This window comes from Papio anubis, chromosome 3 (genome assembly GCF_008728515.1).
Source record: "Papio anubis isolate 15944 chromosome 3, Panubis1.0, whole genome shotgun sequence".
Classification (NCBI taxonomy): Eukaryota; Metazoa; Chordata; class Mammalia; order Primates; family Cercopithecidae; genus Papio; species Papio anubis.
Window position 1 is genome coordinate 161,138,064 of NC_044978.1, and position 14,866 is coordinate 161,152,929.

At 44.7% G+C, this 14,866-nt stretch overlaps 1 pseudogene; it reads right to left on the bottom strand.

Moving 5' to 3' along the window:
• Positions 1–6,427: 6,427 nt before the first annotated feature.
• Positions 6,428–9,087, bottom strand: LOC101014151 (annotated as a pseudogene).
• Between the last annotated feature and the right edge of the window lie 5,779 nt (positions 9,088–14,866).

Below are 14,866 nucleotides of genomic sequence, written 5' to 3' on the forward strand. Positions count from 1 at the left end.
AAATTCAGCCTAGGCAAACTAGCAAGACCCCATCTTTAATTTATATGGATATAAATATGTATATATGGCCAGGTGCGGTGGCTCATGCCTGTAATACCAGGTGGCTCAGCACCTTTAGGAGGCTGAGGTGAGAGGATCACCTGAGGTTGGGAGCTCGAGACCAGCCTAAGCAACATGGAGAAACCCCGTCTCTACTAAAAATACAAAATTAGCTGGGCGTGGTGGTGCATGGCTGCAATCCCAGCTACTCAGGAGACTGAGGCAGGAGAATTGCTTGAACCTGGGAGGCGGAGGTTGCAGTGAGCTGAGATTGCGCCACTGCACTCCAGCCTGGGTAACAAGAGCAAAATTCTGTCTCAAAAAAAGAAAAGTATATATCATATATATAATAAATAAATAATAGTTGATAAATGAATGTATAAATATATGAATGAATAGCACTATACTTATTAAATAATCATACTTCTGGTTTTCCCCCAAGACTGTATGCTTTATTTTTTAAACAGGAAAGGTCATGTGGTATATATATTTTTCTCCCAGTAGCTGCCACATTGATACTCAGCGAGTCTTGGTTGGATGGATGGAGAAGTGTGTCCCAGTGTGGAAAAATGAGAGTTAGGAAGGATGGTCAGAGTAGAAAGGCAGTTCCTTTAAAGATCGAGGCAAGTGTGGGCGCCCCTGGAACTTGCAATCACTTGATCTACCTACTCTTCCGAGAGGCATGGAGTTCCTTGGTTCTCAGTGTTTGCTGAACATGAAGTCATGTGGGGTGGTTGATAAAATACCAATTACAAGGCCTCTCCCTCAGAGATTCCAATTCAATGGGCAATGGGTCTGGGATGAGGGTTGGACACTGGATTTTTCTTTTTTTTTTTTTTTTTTTAGAGATGGGGTCTTACTCTGTTGCCCAACCTAGTCTCAGACTCCTGGACTCAAGCAATCCTTCCACCTCAGTCTCCAGAGTCACCGGGATTACAGGGACAAGCCTCTGCACCTGGCTAGAAAATAGATATTTTTTTTTTTTTTTTTTAGACAGGGCCTCACTGTGATGCCCAGGCTAGTCTTGAATTCCTGGCCTCAAGCTATCCTCCTTCCTCTGCCTCCCAAAATTCCCAAAATTATAGGCATGAGCCACTGCACCCAGCTGAGCTGAAAATGAATTTTTTTTTTTTTTTTTTTTGAGACAGGATCTCACTCTGTTGCCCAGGGTGGGGTACAGTGGCACAACCTCAGCTCACTGCAGCTTCAACTGCCTGGGCTCAGGTGATCCTCCCACCTCAGTCTCCTGAGTAACTAGGACCACAGGTGTTCACCACTACACCTGGCTAATTTTGTATTTTTAGTAGAGACAGCATTTCGCCATATTGCCCAGGCTGGTCTTCAACTCCTGGGCTCAAGCAATCCACCCTCAGCCTTCCAAAGTGCTACGATTACAGGCGTGAGCCACTGCACCTGGCCCAAAAATGGAAATTAAAAAAAAAAAAATGCTTCCTGGTCAGCCTAGTCAACATAACAAGATCCCATCTCTATTAAAAGTTAAAAAAAAAAAAAAAAGTAGCCAGATGTGGTGGTGCACCCCTGTAGTCCCAGTGACTTGGGAGGTGGGAAGATTGCTTGAGCCCAGAAATTTGAGGCTGCAGTGAGCCATAGTTGTGCTACTGCTCTCCAGCCTGGGTGACAGAAGGAGATTCCATCTAAAAAACAAGCAAGCAAAAAAAAAAAGCTTCCTCATGATTTTAATGTGCAGCCAGAGCTGGGCAGTTTTGGGGCCTCCTGGAATTTATAAGGCTTTGGTCAGATCCAGGCATGCAGATATACAGACAGTCTGCCAGGAACTGCTGGGTATCTGCTACAGATCGAGACTATAACATAATCAGAGGCGAAACCAAGGAAACAAACTCAGAGAAAGAAACCAGGACCAATTCACCATCCCTCCTAGATATACACGTATTGAATTAATGAATTAATGCATAGTCTATAATGATACTCCACCTTTCTTCTGATTAGAAAGAAAAAAGAAAGAAGGCCGAACGTGGTGGCTTGGGCCTGTAATACCAGTACTTTGGGAGGCTGAGGTGGGCAGATTACTTGAGGTCAGGAGTTCAAGGTCAGCCTGGCCAACATGATGAAACCCCATCTCTACTAAAAATACAAAAATTAGTTGGGTAGGGTGGCAGGCGCTTGTAATCCCAGCTACTTGGGAAGCTGAGACAAGAGAATCGTTTGAACCCGGGGGCATGGAGGTTGCAGTGAGCCGAGATCCCACCACTGCACTCCAGCCTGGGTGACAGAGCGAGACTCAGTCTCAAATAAATAAATAAATGAAAATTAGCTGAGTATAGTGGCGCACAGTTGTAATCCCAGCTACTGAGGACGCTGAGGCAGGAGAATCACTTGAACCCAGAAGGTGGAGGTTGCAGTGAGCTGAGATCTGGCCATTATACTCCAGCCTGGGTGACAGAACAAGATTCCATCTCAAAAAGTAGAAATTTGGACACAAACATGAGGACCCTATGAAGACACAGGGAGAAGATAGCCACCTAGAAGCCAAGGAGAGAGGCTTCAGAAGAAACCAACCCTGCCAACACCTTGATTTCAGACTTCTAGCCTAGAACTGAAAGAAAATACATTTCTGTTATTTAAGCCATATAGTATGTGGTACTATGTTTGGCAGCCCTGGCAAACTAATACACAGCTATAAATAAGACCAAGTCCCTGTCCTCTAACACCGCTATTCATCAAGCATTCATTTTGTGAGGCTAAGTGAATAATTTTTACATATCTATGTATTGCTATTTTTCAAAGCTATGTAATCACTGTGAATTTCATTCAAAAGGCCTTCATCGAAAGAGTCTTTTGGAGGGTGGGGGGAGGGAGAGCATCAGGATAAAAAGTTAATGTGTGTGGGGTTTAATACCTGGGTAAGGGGTTGATGGGTGCAGCAAACCATCTTGGTACACATTTACCAGTGTGAAAAACCTGTACATCCTGAACATGTATCCTGGAACTTAAAATAAAATAAAATAAGAAAGAGTCTCTTAATTCTTTTTTTTTTTTTTTGAGACAAGGTCTCACTCTGTCACCCATGTTGGAGTGCGGTGGCATGATCACAGCTCACTGCAGCCTCAACCTCCTGGGCTCAAGCAATCCTCCTGCCTTAACCTCCCTAATAGCTGGGACTAGAGGCTCACACATTATGCCAAGCTAATTTTTTTTTAAATTATTTCTTTCCTTTTTTTTGAGGCAGAGTCTTACTCTGTCACCCAGGCTGGAGTGCAGTGGCGCTATCTCAGCTCACTGCAACCTCTGCCTCCCAGGTTCAAGTGATTTCCCTGCCTCAGCCTCCTGAGTAGCTGGGACTACAGGCGCATGCCTGGCTAATTTTGTTTTTTCTTTAGTAGAGATGGGGTTTCACATGTTGGTCAGGCTAGTCTTGAACTCCTGACCTCAAGTGATCCACTCACCTCAGCCTCCCAAAGCATGGGCGTTGCAGGCGTAAGACACCGTGCCCAGACTGAAATATTACTTGTAGAGATGGGGGTCTCCGGCTAGGTGCAGTGGCGGGCGCCTGTAATTCCAGCTACTTGAGAGGCTGAGGCAGGACAGTTGCTTGAATCCAAGAGGCGGAGGTTGCGGTGAGCCAAGATCGCACCATTGCACCCCGCCTGGGCAACAAGAGCGAAACTCGTCTCAAAAACAAACAAACAAACACCACACACACACACAAAAGAGAGATGAGAGTCTCACTATGTTACCCAGGCTGGTCTTGAACTCCTGGGTTCAACCAATCCTTCTGCCTCAGTGACCCAAAGTGCTGGGATTATAGGTGTGAGCCGCCACACCCGGCCAAGTCTCTTAATTTTAAGGGGCATTTTATCATTGTGCATATTTGTGTTAAAGAACGTTTCAGTTGGATACTAGCTTGCCTTTAACACTTTCCTAATACTTGCTAAGTTGCCTTTATAAGCAGAAGAAAGGAAGCCACAGGCTCAGAACCCTCTTGAAGAAGAAATACCTGCAGAGAAGTGAATAACATTGCTATTTTATTTTTTCCATTATATGCACTTTCAGGGTTACTTCTATCTAAATACAAAGTGATAATAATTTTCCTTTTGTCACAGTAATAGCATGTTTTCATTTCAAATAATTTTTTAGGCAAAAAGCAAGTGATTAGGCTTTAAGAATGAATATTCAATAAATAATAGTAATGTGATTTGTGTATATTGCAAAATCATGATGATGGTATGAAAATGATAGAAAATTGGAAAATACTGAATGAGGTGATTTCTGTGCTCCCCTACTAAACAATCAGAGAAATTGCTAGCTTTATCATTTTTATTCATGTATTCACTTACTCATTCCGCTGACACTGATTAAGCCCACCCTAACTTCCAGACGTTATATTAAGCATTTTCCCACAAAATATATATTTCATTGCAAAAATAGATGAGAAATATACACAGAACCATCTTTGTCTCACTCATTGCTGTATTCCAGCACCTAGCACACTGTGAAGGCACTCAAAACTTTGCCTTTGCATTATAGGGGCATTTATGAGTCGAGATTCAACTTTTTTTTTTTTTTTTTTTTTTTTTTGAGACAGGGTCTTGCTTTGTTGCCTTGCTGGAGTACAATGGCATAATCATAGCTCACTGTGGCCTCGACCTCCTGGCCTCACGAAATTCTCCCTCCTTAGCTCCCCCACCAATCCCCACCCTCCACCAAATAGATGGGACTATAGGGGCGTACCACCATGCCTGGCTAATTTTCTTTCTTTCTTTTTTTTTTCGAGACAGGGTCTCACTCTGTCATCCAGCCTGGATTGCAGTTGTGTGATCACTGCTCACTGCAGCAGCACTGAACTCCTGACCTCAAGCAATCTTCCCGCCTTGGCCTCCCAAAGTGCTGGGATTACAGACATGAGACACCACGCCCCAGTCAGGCCTGCGGTTTCACCATGTCGGCCAGGCTGGTCTCAAACTCCTAACCTCAAGTGATCCTCCCACCTCGGCCTCCCAAAGTGCTGGTATTAGAGGCATAAGACACTGTGCTCGGCCCACTTAGGCAAATTATAACCCCCTTAGGCTCCCAATCCCATCTCGCCTCTACTTTAAAGCCTAATGTGACCTTCTCAGTGGAGAGAGACCCCTTCTTCCTCAGAACTCCTGCTCATTTAGAGTTTGTATACATAACATGGAGACTCAACAGAAAGAATGATACAATTGCCTCTTCTATTATTACCTCCAAATGGTTTCTCTAATTTCCTTGTGTAGACTATGAGCTCCTTGGTGAGAGAATCGCTTCCATTTTATGTGCTCTGTCACAGGGCTCCAAAAAAGTCCCCCTTGTTCTAGAGATAACCAAAACCAGTTTCTGTTGCTTGCAATCAAACTACTCCCTAACTTATCCACCATGAACAAGGGGTGGGAAAAAAATTTTGAATTAAGTTAAATAAATGCTACTAAGGACAACTTAATCGTCACACATGTTGCTTAAGAGATTCCCTTACATCTCAGGCAGGGCCTATTTACTTGTATTTTAAATTCATTCTTCACAAGCTCAGTTATGCAGTTTTTATCAAAGTTATAAATGAATATTAGGAAAACAGCTGCGGCAGGTGCTTCCATGAGAGAAAGAGCTGATAGCCCAGCCAAAACGAAGAGAGAAAAGCCACACATGGCAGAGACGGCCAAAAATTCAACAATCACAGTGATTTGGGTAGAGGTTAAAAAAAAAAATTCATGAGCTCAATAGGACTGGATGGTAGCCCAGTATAATAGGCAGTGTTCCTGATGGTGCCCTGAGTCATTCAGTAGGTTTAATTTTCTGGCATCTTCTATCTGCAGATAGCATGGAACTGAATAATTCATTTTAGAAAATTTCTAACCCAAATGTCTACTTAAGAGAAAAAAAAAGGTGTGGGACTCTGTAGAAGGTTCCCACTTGAAGAAATTAATACATTCATGGATCTCTTCATTCAACACATATTTATTGAGCACCTACCCTGGACCAGGCACTGTCCTAGCTCGAGGATAGATGGATGATCAAGACAGATTAAGTAGATGCAGTGGGACACACCTATAGTCCTAGCTACACGGGAGGCTGAGGCAGGAGGATTGTTTGAGCTTGAGAGTTTGAGACCAGCCTGGGCAACATAGTAAGACCCTGTCTCCAAAAAAGAGACAAATTAGATTCCTGACGTTTATTTTATTATTTATTTATTTATTTGAGACAGAGTCTTGCTCTGTCACCCAGGCTGGAGTATAATGGCACCATCTCAGCTCTCTGCAACCTCCACCTCCTGGGTTCAAGCAATTCTCCCGCCTCAGCTTCCCGAGTAGCTGGGATTAGAGGCACCCGCCATCATGCCCAATTTATTTTTGTATTTTTGTAGAGACAGGGTTTCACCATGTTGGCCAGGCTGGTCTTGAACTCCTGACCTCAGGCAATCTGCTTGCCTCCGTCCCAAAGTGCTGAGATTACAGGTGTGAGCCACCTCGCCCAACCTGCAGTTTATTTTAGATGGGGAAAAGACCATAATCAAAGAAACACTTAAATAAACAAGATTCTTTTATTTTACTTATTTTTTGCAAGTGGTTTTATTTACATACTGCCTTTTAAAAGGTCACTAAAGTTAACTGGACAATAAACTAGGCAGACATCGCTTTACAAAAAAAAAAAAAAAAGGAAGGAAAGCTCAAAATGTCACTTATAGAGAACCCACAGTTCAGTTTTATTCACAACAAAGAGAAAAGAGACTTTCGAACATACTAGAGGAAACTCAGCCGTAAGTTTGGAATCTGCACTCAAACTACACATACAGTGAGGACGATATTCTGCTGATACAATTGATAGGCTGCTGTGCTTGTCCACTGTTTGTCTGATATTGACAATTATAAACAGGGCAGTGCAACCAGTGTTTGAAACAATCCTTACAGTGTGACAGTGTCAGGCACAACATTCCACGTCTCTTCACACCGCTGGTTCTCTTTGGGTACCTGGGCTTCCTCCTGCTCAATAGAGTCAGTTTTGGTATCGACGGAAGACTGTTCGTGCGAATCTCCTCAGGAGCTTTCCCCTTGATCAAATAGGCAACAGTCTTGCATGGAACATCAAACAGACCTTTGACGTCTAAGTAGTTTACAGCCAAAATGACTTCAAAAAGTGTCCCTAGGTCAACTTTCAGGAATTCTTGGTCCCAAACAGGGAGAGCATCTGTTCGCTTTTCTTAGTTCTCATCAGCCTCTGGAGGAGCAGGAGGGTCATCCTTTTGGTTGGTGAACCACTGGATTGCCTTTTTTTAAAAAAAAAATTGTTATTATTATTTATTTATTTTTGAGATGGAGTCTTGCTCTGTGGCCCAGGCTGGAATGCAATGGCATGATCTCAGCTCACTGCAACCTCCAGCTCCTGGGTTCAGGTGATCCTCCTGCCTCAGCCTCCTGAGTAGCTGGGACTACAGGCATGCTGCCACCATACCTGGCTAACTTTTGTATTTTCAGTAGAGACGGAGTTTCACCATCTTGGCCACGCTGGTCTCGAACTCCTGATCTCATGTGATCCGCCGGCCTCACCCTCCCAAAGTGCTGGGATTACAAGCATGAGCCACCGTGCCTAGCCTGAACGACCTTTTTAATATTGCTACATTAACATTTGGCAGAGGAACTGGGTCATTATCTCCTTCATCATTCATTCCCAAATCTTCCAACATGATCTTGAGAGTCACAGATTGTTTGGCAATTTCCACATCAACTTCAAATATCTCTCCATCAGAACTCAGCAACTTAATTGAAGGTATTATGGGTGTTGGTTCTTAAGGAGACAGCCAGCCAGAGGCTAAGGAGAGCTTGACGGCCTCAGCGGAGAAACAGGAAAGGCAGAGGACGGGGCCTCTGCAGCGACACAGCATCTGCTCAAGCAGGATCATTTTAAATAGCAATGTGTTATACTATATATGGAAATATATCAGAGTGATATTATAGTAGATAGCGCCTGGGTGGGGGGGGGGGAGATAAATTATATTGGGTGATCTGAGGAAGAACATTTAAAGTCATTCCTTTCTCCACTTTTTTATTTTTTGAAAATAATTTAGGACCGGGCGCTGTGGGAGGGATGACCTGGGAGGAATGACCTTCCCAGCACTTTGGAAGGCCAAGATGGGCAGATCGCTTGAGCTCAGGAGTTTGAGACCAGCCTGGGCAAAATAGTGAGACACCATCTCTACCAAAAACATAAGAAATTAGCCGGGTGTGGTGGCGCATGCCTGTAATTCCAGCTACTCGGGAGGTTAAGGTGGGAGAATCACTAGAACCAGGGAGGCAGAGGTTGCAGTGAGCCGAGACTATGCCATTGCACTCCAGCCTGGGTGACACAGCGATACTCTGTCTCAAACAAACAAACAAACAAACAAAAAACCTATTTTTAATTATTATGCATACATTAAGTTGTACATAGTTATGGGAACTTCCTGCGTTTATACCCTCCTAAATCCCAGAGGTACCTGTTTTCAGCTGGAAGACTCTTTGCCTCAGAGAGCTATTGACAGCTTCCCTGAGCTGGAGAGAAGGAAACAAAATAACCACATCCTTTTGTCAAAGAGATATTTGAGTAAAGTTAAGAGTCCTGGCTTGTAGAAGGAAGTTTTTTTTGCAGTACCTAGATCAACACATCCTGTAGCCAATCTGAAAGGCTGTCCAAGCAGGACCCGGAACATAAGTCAGCAATGGGTTAAGGGCTCTCAGTGGAGAAGGCGGTTTGATTCCCCTGGTTTAGCCATCAGGGGCTCGGCCCCCACACGCAAGAGTTGATAACCAAACAATGACTGTCACTAATTCACGGAAGGTTTGAAGCTGTTTTAGCCCCAACGTGCTCTGTGCTTAGTCATCCAGAAGTTACCTAGGGTGGAGGCGTTTCATGGTCTGACACTTTAACACGGAGCCATGTGACGAGCAGTCTCTCAATGATTCCTCCAAGGCCAGCAACTGTCCCACCCTGGCTGCCAAGTACAATCTATGACCCCCATGCATGCCCTCCAACTGCTGACTCTCTCAGCAAACTTACTTCTTTGTCCGTCAGAATATCTGGCATTTTCCCCTAAAGGCTGGTTATAAAACTTCCACCTGCTTCCAGCAAAAATACTCAAGCAGATTCCAATTTTGCTTCACATGCCACAGGAATGTGAATAATCCCATTTAGGAAGATGCTTGATTAAGTTTTGAGAACCCGAATCAAGTTGGTCATTCTTCAACCCCTAGAGCAGGGCTGTCAAGAGAAAAAACACTTCTACATCAACTATTGCCCAGAGAGGAGTCTCATTAGGCTGGTTCCAAACACAAGGAGTTCCTGTAAAAAGCAGTAATGCGATTTCCACATGCGAAGTCCCTTAGACCAGTGCAGACTCTTTGGCCCCAGTGAATGTGTGCTCTGGGAGACAGCTGGCCTCTGGCAAAAACCAATGTCCCCAATGCAGAGAGAAGAGAGGGTCTGTATCATCAGGGCTGTTATGTCATTCATCCTTCCAGCTGCCCAGCCTTTTAGGTGGAAAGACTCATAAACCAAATTCACTGAGCCATTACCTATATGAAAATTGTGTTATCGGCTGAGTGCAGTAGCTCATGCCTGTAATCCCAACACTTTGGGAGGCTGAGACAGGAGGATCATTTGAGGCCAGGACTTCAAGACCAGTCTGGGCAACATAAGGAGACTCTGTTTCAATATTTTAAAATTCTAAAGAAAAATAAAAATACGTTATCACATTATTTAACAGGTTGGTAGCAAAGTCTCCCTCTGATCTGCCCCTGCCAACTGCTGTGGTAACTCCCTCCTGTAGGAAGCTATGAAAGAAGAAGGCTGGGCCAGGCACGGTGGCTCAAGCATGTAATCCTAGCACTTTGGGAGACCAAGGTGGGTGGATCACCTGAGGTCAGGAGTTTGAGACCAGTCTGGCCGACATGGTAAAACCTTGTCTACTGAAAATACAAAAATTAGCTGGGCGTGGTGGCAGGCGCCTATAGTCCCAGCTGCTCGGGAGGCTGAGGCAGGAGAATTGGTTGAACCTGGGAGGCGGAGGTTATGGTGAGCCGAGATCACGCCACTGTACTCCAGCCTGGGCAACAAGAACAAAACTCCGTCTCAAAAAAAAAAAAAAAACAAACAAAATTAACCGAGCGTAGTGGCAGGCACCTGTAATCCCAGCTACTCGGGAGGCTGAGGCAGGAGAATTGCTTGAACCCGGGAGGCAGAGGTTGCAGGGAGCTGAGATCGCGCCACTGCACTCCAGCCTGGGTGACAGAGAACAACACTATCTCAAAAATAAAACAAAATTAAATTAAATTAAAATTAAAAAATGAAAGAAAGGAGAAGCCTGGCAGCTCTGAGAACAGGTACCTCTGTCCTTGTAGTTCCCTGCGTCTGTCTCCCAAACCTGAGCTAAGACAAGCACATGGCTTCAAGGTGGCAGAGTCCTCATCACAGTTGGGAAGAGAAGAAAAGCCCTTGCTTTAAGACCTGCACTGGGTACCTTGAAAACTGGTGTGTTTCAACAGACAAGAATTCCCTTGCTAAATTCTTTTTTGTTGTTGTTTTTGTTGCTGTTTTTGAGACAGAGTCTCGCTCTGTCACCCAGGTTGGAGTGCAGTGGTGCGATCTCGGCCCACTGCAACCTCCGCCTCCTGGGTTCCAGCAATTCTCCTGCCTCAGCCTCCTGAGTAGCTGGGATTGCAGGCGTGAGCCACTGCACTCGGTCCCCCCGTGCTAAATTCTATCAAAGGAATATTTCCCCCACAGGGGTACCCGGTATGATCTCGCATATATGAATACCTAAATAGTTTCCCTCCATTACTGCCGAGGTGGAACTAAGGGGCCTATAAAGTGTGAAATGAGAAATGGTTGCTGCGTGGTTTAATGCTAATTACCACTCAGGTGATGTGGCTAAGGCTTCCACATTCTTACAGCTCCTGAAATCAGAATCTGGTTAGCGGCTATTTTAAGACTGCATTATAAAACTTGCCTCCAAATGCTTTCTAAATAAGGAGACTATTATGGGCTGCCACCCATCTTTCCCTCCTGTTAATCATTTCAAGGATTTATGTTGTATACACAGGGTGACTACTAACCAATTAAAACATTAAGGACATTTTTTAATTTGAATGATTTAGTTGAACTTTAGAAGAATCCTCCTTCCCCACCATCCCTATACATCTTTTAATTTAAGTACCTGAATTCTATCACAGTCTATTAAAAGTATAAATAAATAAGTTCTAAGTCTACTGATAAAAGCTAGGGAAATGGTTTTTATTTTTAAATAACATATTTGTGTTAGAATGATTGTCTTAATTACAGAACTAAAAACAATTGTGAACCCTAGACTTTCTCTTCCCGAGTTGTGCTGTTTTAATTGCTTCAGTGGTAGGATAGCCAATCCATTCATTTTGTTCTATTTTCCAGGTTTCCAACCTGCCATATTTATACTAAAAATCATCGGTGATTCTGCAAGACAAAAAAACATTTAGTGACATGTAGTTCTCCCAATATCTTTACTGAGTTACAAAATTACTAATAACATGCATAGTCTTTTCCTCCAAGCTAACTTTCTTCTTGTGTCCATATATCTGCCCAAAGTCAGAATCCAATTAGTCATCTTAGAATATTGTTTCGACTTTGCAAAAAAAAAAAAAAGAACATTGTTTCAACTCTAATACCCACTCAACCTGCACCCAATCCAATCAATCAACAGCCCAAGTTGATCCCATCTCTGAATTAACTCTTTTTTTGTTTGTTTGTTTAACAGAGATGAGGTCTCACTATGTGGCCCAGGCCGGTCTCAAACTCCTAAGCCCAAGGAATCCTCCCGCCTCAGCCTCCCTAAGTGTTGAAATTACAGCACCTAGGCAGCCACTGCACCCAGCCTGAATTAACTCTTTAACCCTTTTTTTTTTTCTTTCCTGAGAGAGTCTCACTCTGCTGCCCAAGCTGAAGTGCAGTGGCACAATCTCCATTCACTGCAACCTCAGCCTCCAGGGTTCAAGCAATTCTCCTTCCTCAGCCTCCTGAGTAGCTGGGACCACAAGCCCGTGCCACCAACATCTGGCTATGTTTTGTATCTTTGATAGAGACAGGGTTTCACCGTATTAGACAAGCTGGTCTCAAACTCCTGACCTCAAGTGATCTTCCCTCCTTGGCCTCCCAAAGTGCTAGGACTACAGGCGTGAGCCCCCACAACCAGCCCTGAATTAACTATTGAATCCACACCCCCTCCCCAGGCCTGATACCACTGTTGTAGCTCAGGACCTGGCTGTGCCTCACCAGAATAGTGAGTGTAATAACCCAATGGGTTCACCTTGGCCACTGCCTAGACAGAGCCAATTTATCAAGACAGGAAGAATTGCAAGAGAGAAAACAGTAAAGAGTAATTCACGCAGAGTTAGCTGTGCAGGAGACTGGAGTCTCATTATTACTTAAATCAGTCTCCCTGAGCATACGGGAATCAGAGTTTTTAAGGATAATTTGGTGGGTGGGGGGACAGCCAGTGAGTCAGGAGTGTTGATTGGTTGGGTCAGACGTGAACTCACCTGGGTGAGTTCCACAAGAACACAGATGGATGGGGGCCACAGGATCAGATGAGCCAATTTATCGATCTGGGTGGTGCCAGCTGATCCATCAAGGGCAGGGTCTGCAAAATATCTCAAGCACTGACCTCAGGCTTTACAAAGTGATGCTATCTCAAGGAACAGTCAGAATCTTGTAGCCTCCAACTGCATGACTCCTAAACCATAATTCTCATCTTTTGACTAATTTGTTAGTCTATAAAGACACTCTCGTCCCCAGGCAAGAAAGGGGTTTGTTTTGGGGAAGGGCTGTTATCATCTTTGTTCTAAACTATAAACTATAAGCTAAGTGCCTCCCAAAATTATGTCTAGGAATGAACAAGGACAGCTTGGAGGTTTGGCTCGCTCTTAGCTCACTGCACCCTCTGCCTCCCAGGTTCAAGCAATTCTCCTCCCAAGTAGCTGGGATTAGTGGCATGGGCCACCACGCCCAGCTAATTTTTGTATTTTCAGTAGAGATGGGGTTTCGCCATGTTGGTCAGGCTGGTCTCGAACTCCTGATCTCGTGATCTGCCTGCCTCTGCCTCCCAAAGTGCCAAGATTACAGGCATAAGCCACCGTGCCCAGCCTGTTTTTGGGGGCTTTGAGACAGGGTCTTACTCTGTCACTTAGGTTGGAGTGCAGTGGCACGATCCCAGCTCACTGCAGCCTCGACCTCTTGGGCTCAAGTGATCATCCCGCCCCTCAGCCTCCTAAGTAGCCAAGACTACAGGCACGCACCACCATATCCAGCTAATTTTTGTATATTTTGTAGAGGCAGGGTTTCGCCATGTTGCCCAAGCTGGTCTTGAACTCCTGGCTCAAGTGGTCCACCCACCCTGGCCTCTCAGAATTCTAGGATTACAGGCGTGAGCTACTACCGCACTCAGCCACGTGATGTTCTAAACACAAATCAGAACCCTAGCTCCGTGTCCACCATATGCAAAGTCCGTGGTCTTTGGAATGGCCCATTGAGGACATTTCTTGCCTCCCCCAGGCCAAGTTGGGACCCCTCTCTCAGACCTTCACGTATGTCCTGTGCACTGAGGATTCCACAGCATTTTAATTCTTTGCTTGCAAAATTATCTCCCTCAAGGCCAAGCACAGTGACTCACACCTGTAATCCCAGCACTTTGGGAGACCGAGGCAGGCAGATCTCTTGAGGCCAGGAGTTCAAGACCAGCCTGGGCAACAGGGTGAAACCCTGTGGCTACTAAAAAAAAATACAAAAATTAGCTGGGTGCGGTGGCACATGTTTGTAATCCCAGCTACTTGGGAGGTTGAAGTGGGAAGATCGCTTGAACCTGGGAGGTTGCAGTGAGCCAAGATCATACCACTGCACTCCAGCCTGGGTGACAGAGGTAGACCTCATCTCAAAAAACAAACACACAAACTATCTGCCTCACTAGACTATGAGCATCCTAAAGGAGGGAACTCTATTTTTCCCAGCACTCCATACCGAGAAAATGGTTTAAAAACAAACAAACGAAAGATTGCTTGTAGATAAAAAGAAAAGGCCAGGCATGGTAGCTCACTCCTGTAATCCCAGCACTTTGGGAGGTTGAGGCAGGTAGATCACCTGAGGTTGGGAGTTGGAGACCAGCCTGACCAACATAAGGAGACCCTGTCTCTATAAAAGAAAGAAAGAATAGAAGATGGGCAATAGGAGCCCATTGAGCTTCACATACTGTGATAGTCCACAAATATGTCTTGTCAGCCTGCTCACCTAACTTCCCAGCATGAAAAAGGGGATTCCAGTAGAGTGACCATTGCCGCATCCAGTCTATTTGGGGAGAATCCCCTAGCAGCAGGCCAGCTTTGAGTATGTGTGACCTATACCATCATACAGGATCCCACACTTAAAAAGCCCTTACATTTAATTTAACGCTCTTCTGTTACTATCTTAAAATTCCTTTTTTTTTTTTTTTTTTTTTGAGATGCAGTCTCACTTTGTCGCCCAGGCTGGAGTGCAGTGGATCAATCTCGGCTCACTGCAACCTCCGCCTCCTGGGTTCAAGCGATTCTCCTGCCTCAGCCTCCTGAGTAGCTGGGACTACAGGTGCGTGCCACCACACCAGCTAATTTTTCATTTTTAGTAGAGATGGGATTTCACCATGTTGTCCAGGCTGGTCTCAAACTCCTGACCTCAAGTGATCCGCCCACCTCAGCCTCCCAAAGTGCTGGGATTACAGGCATGAGCCACCATGCCTGGCCTCAGCCATCACGCCTGGCTGAAATTCTTTGTGGGTTTTTGTTTGTTTGTTTTTTTGTTTGTTTGTTTG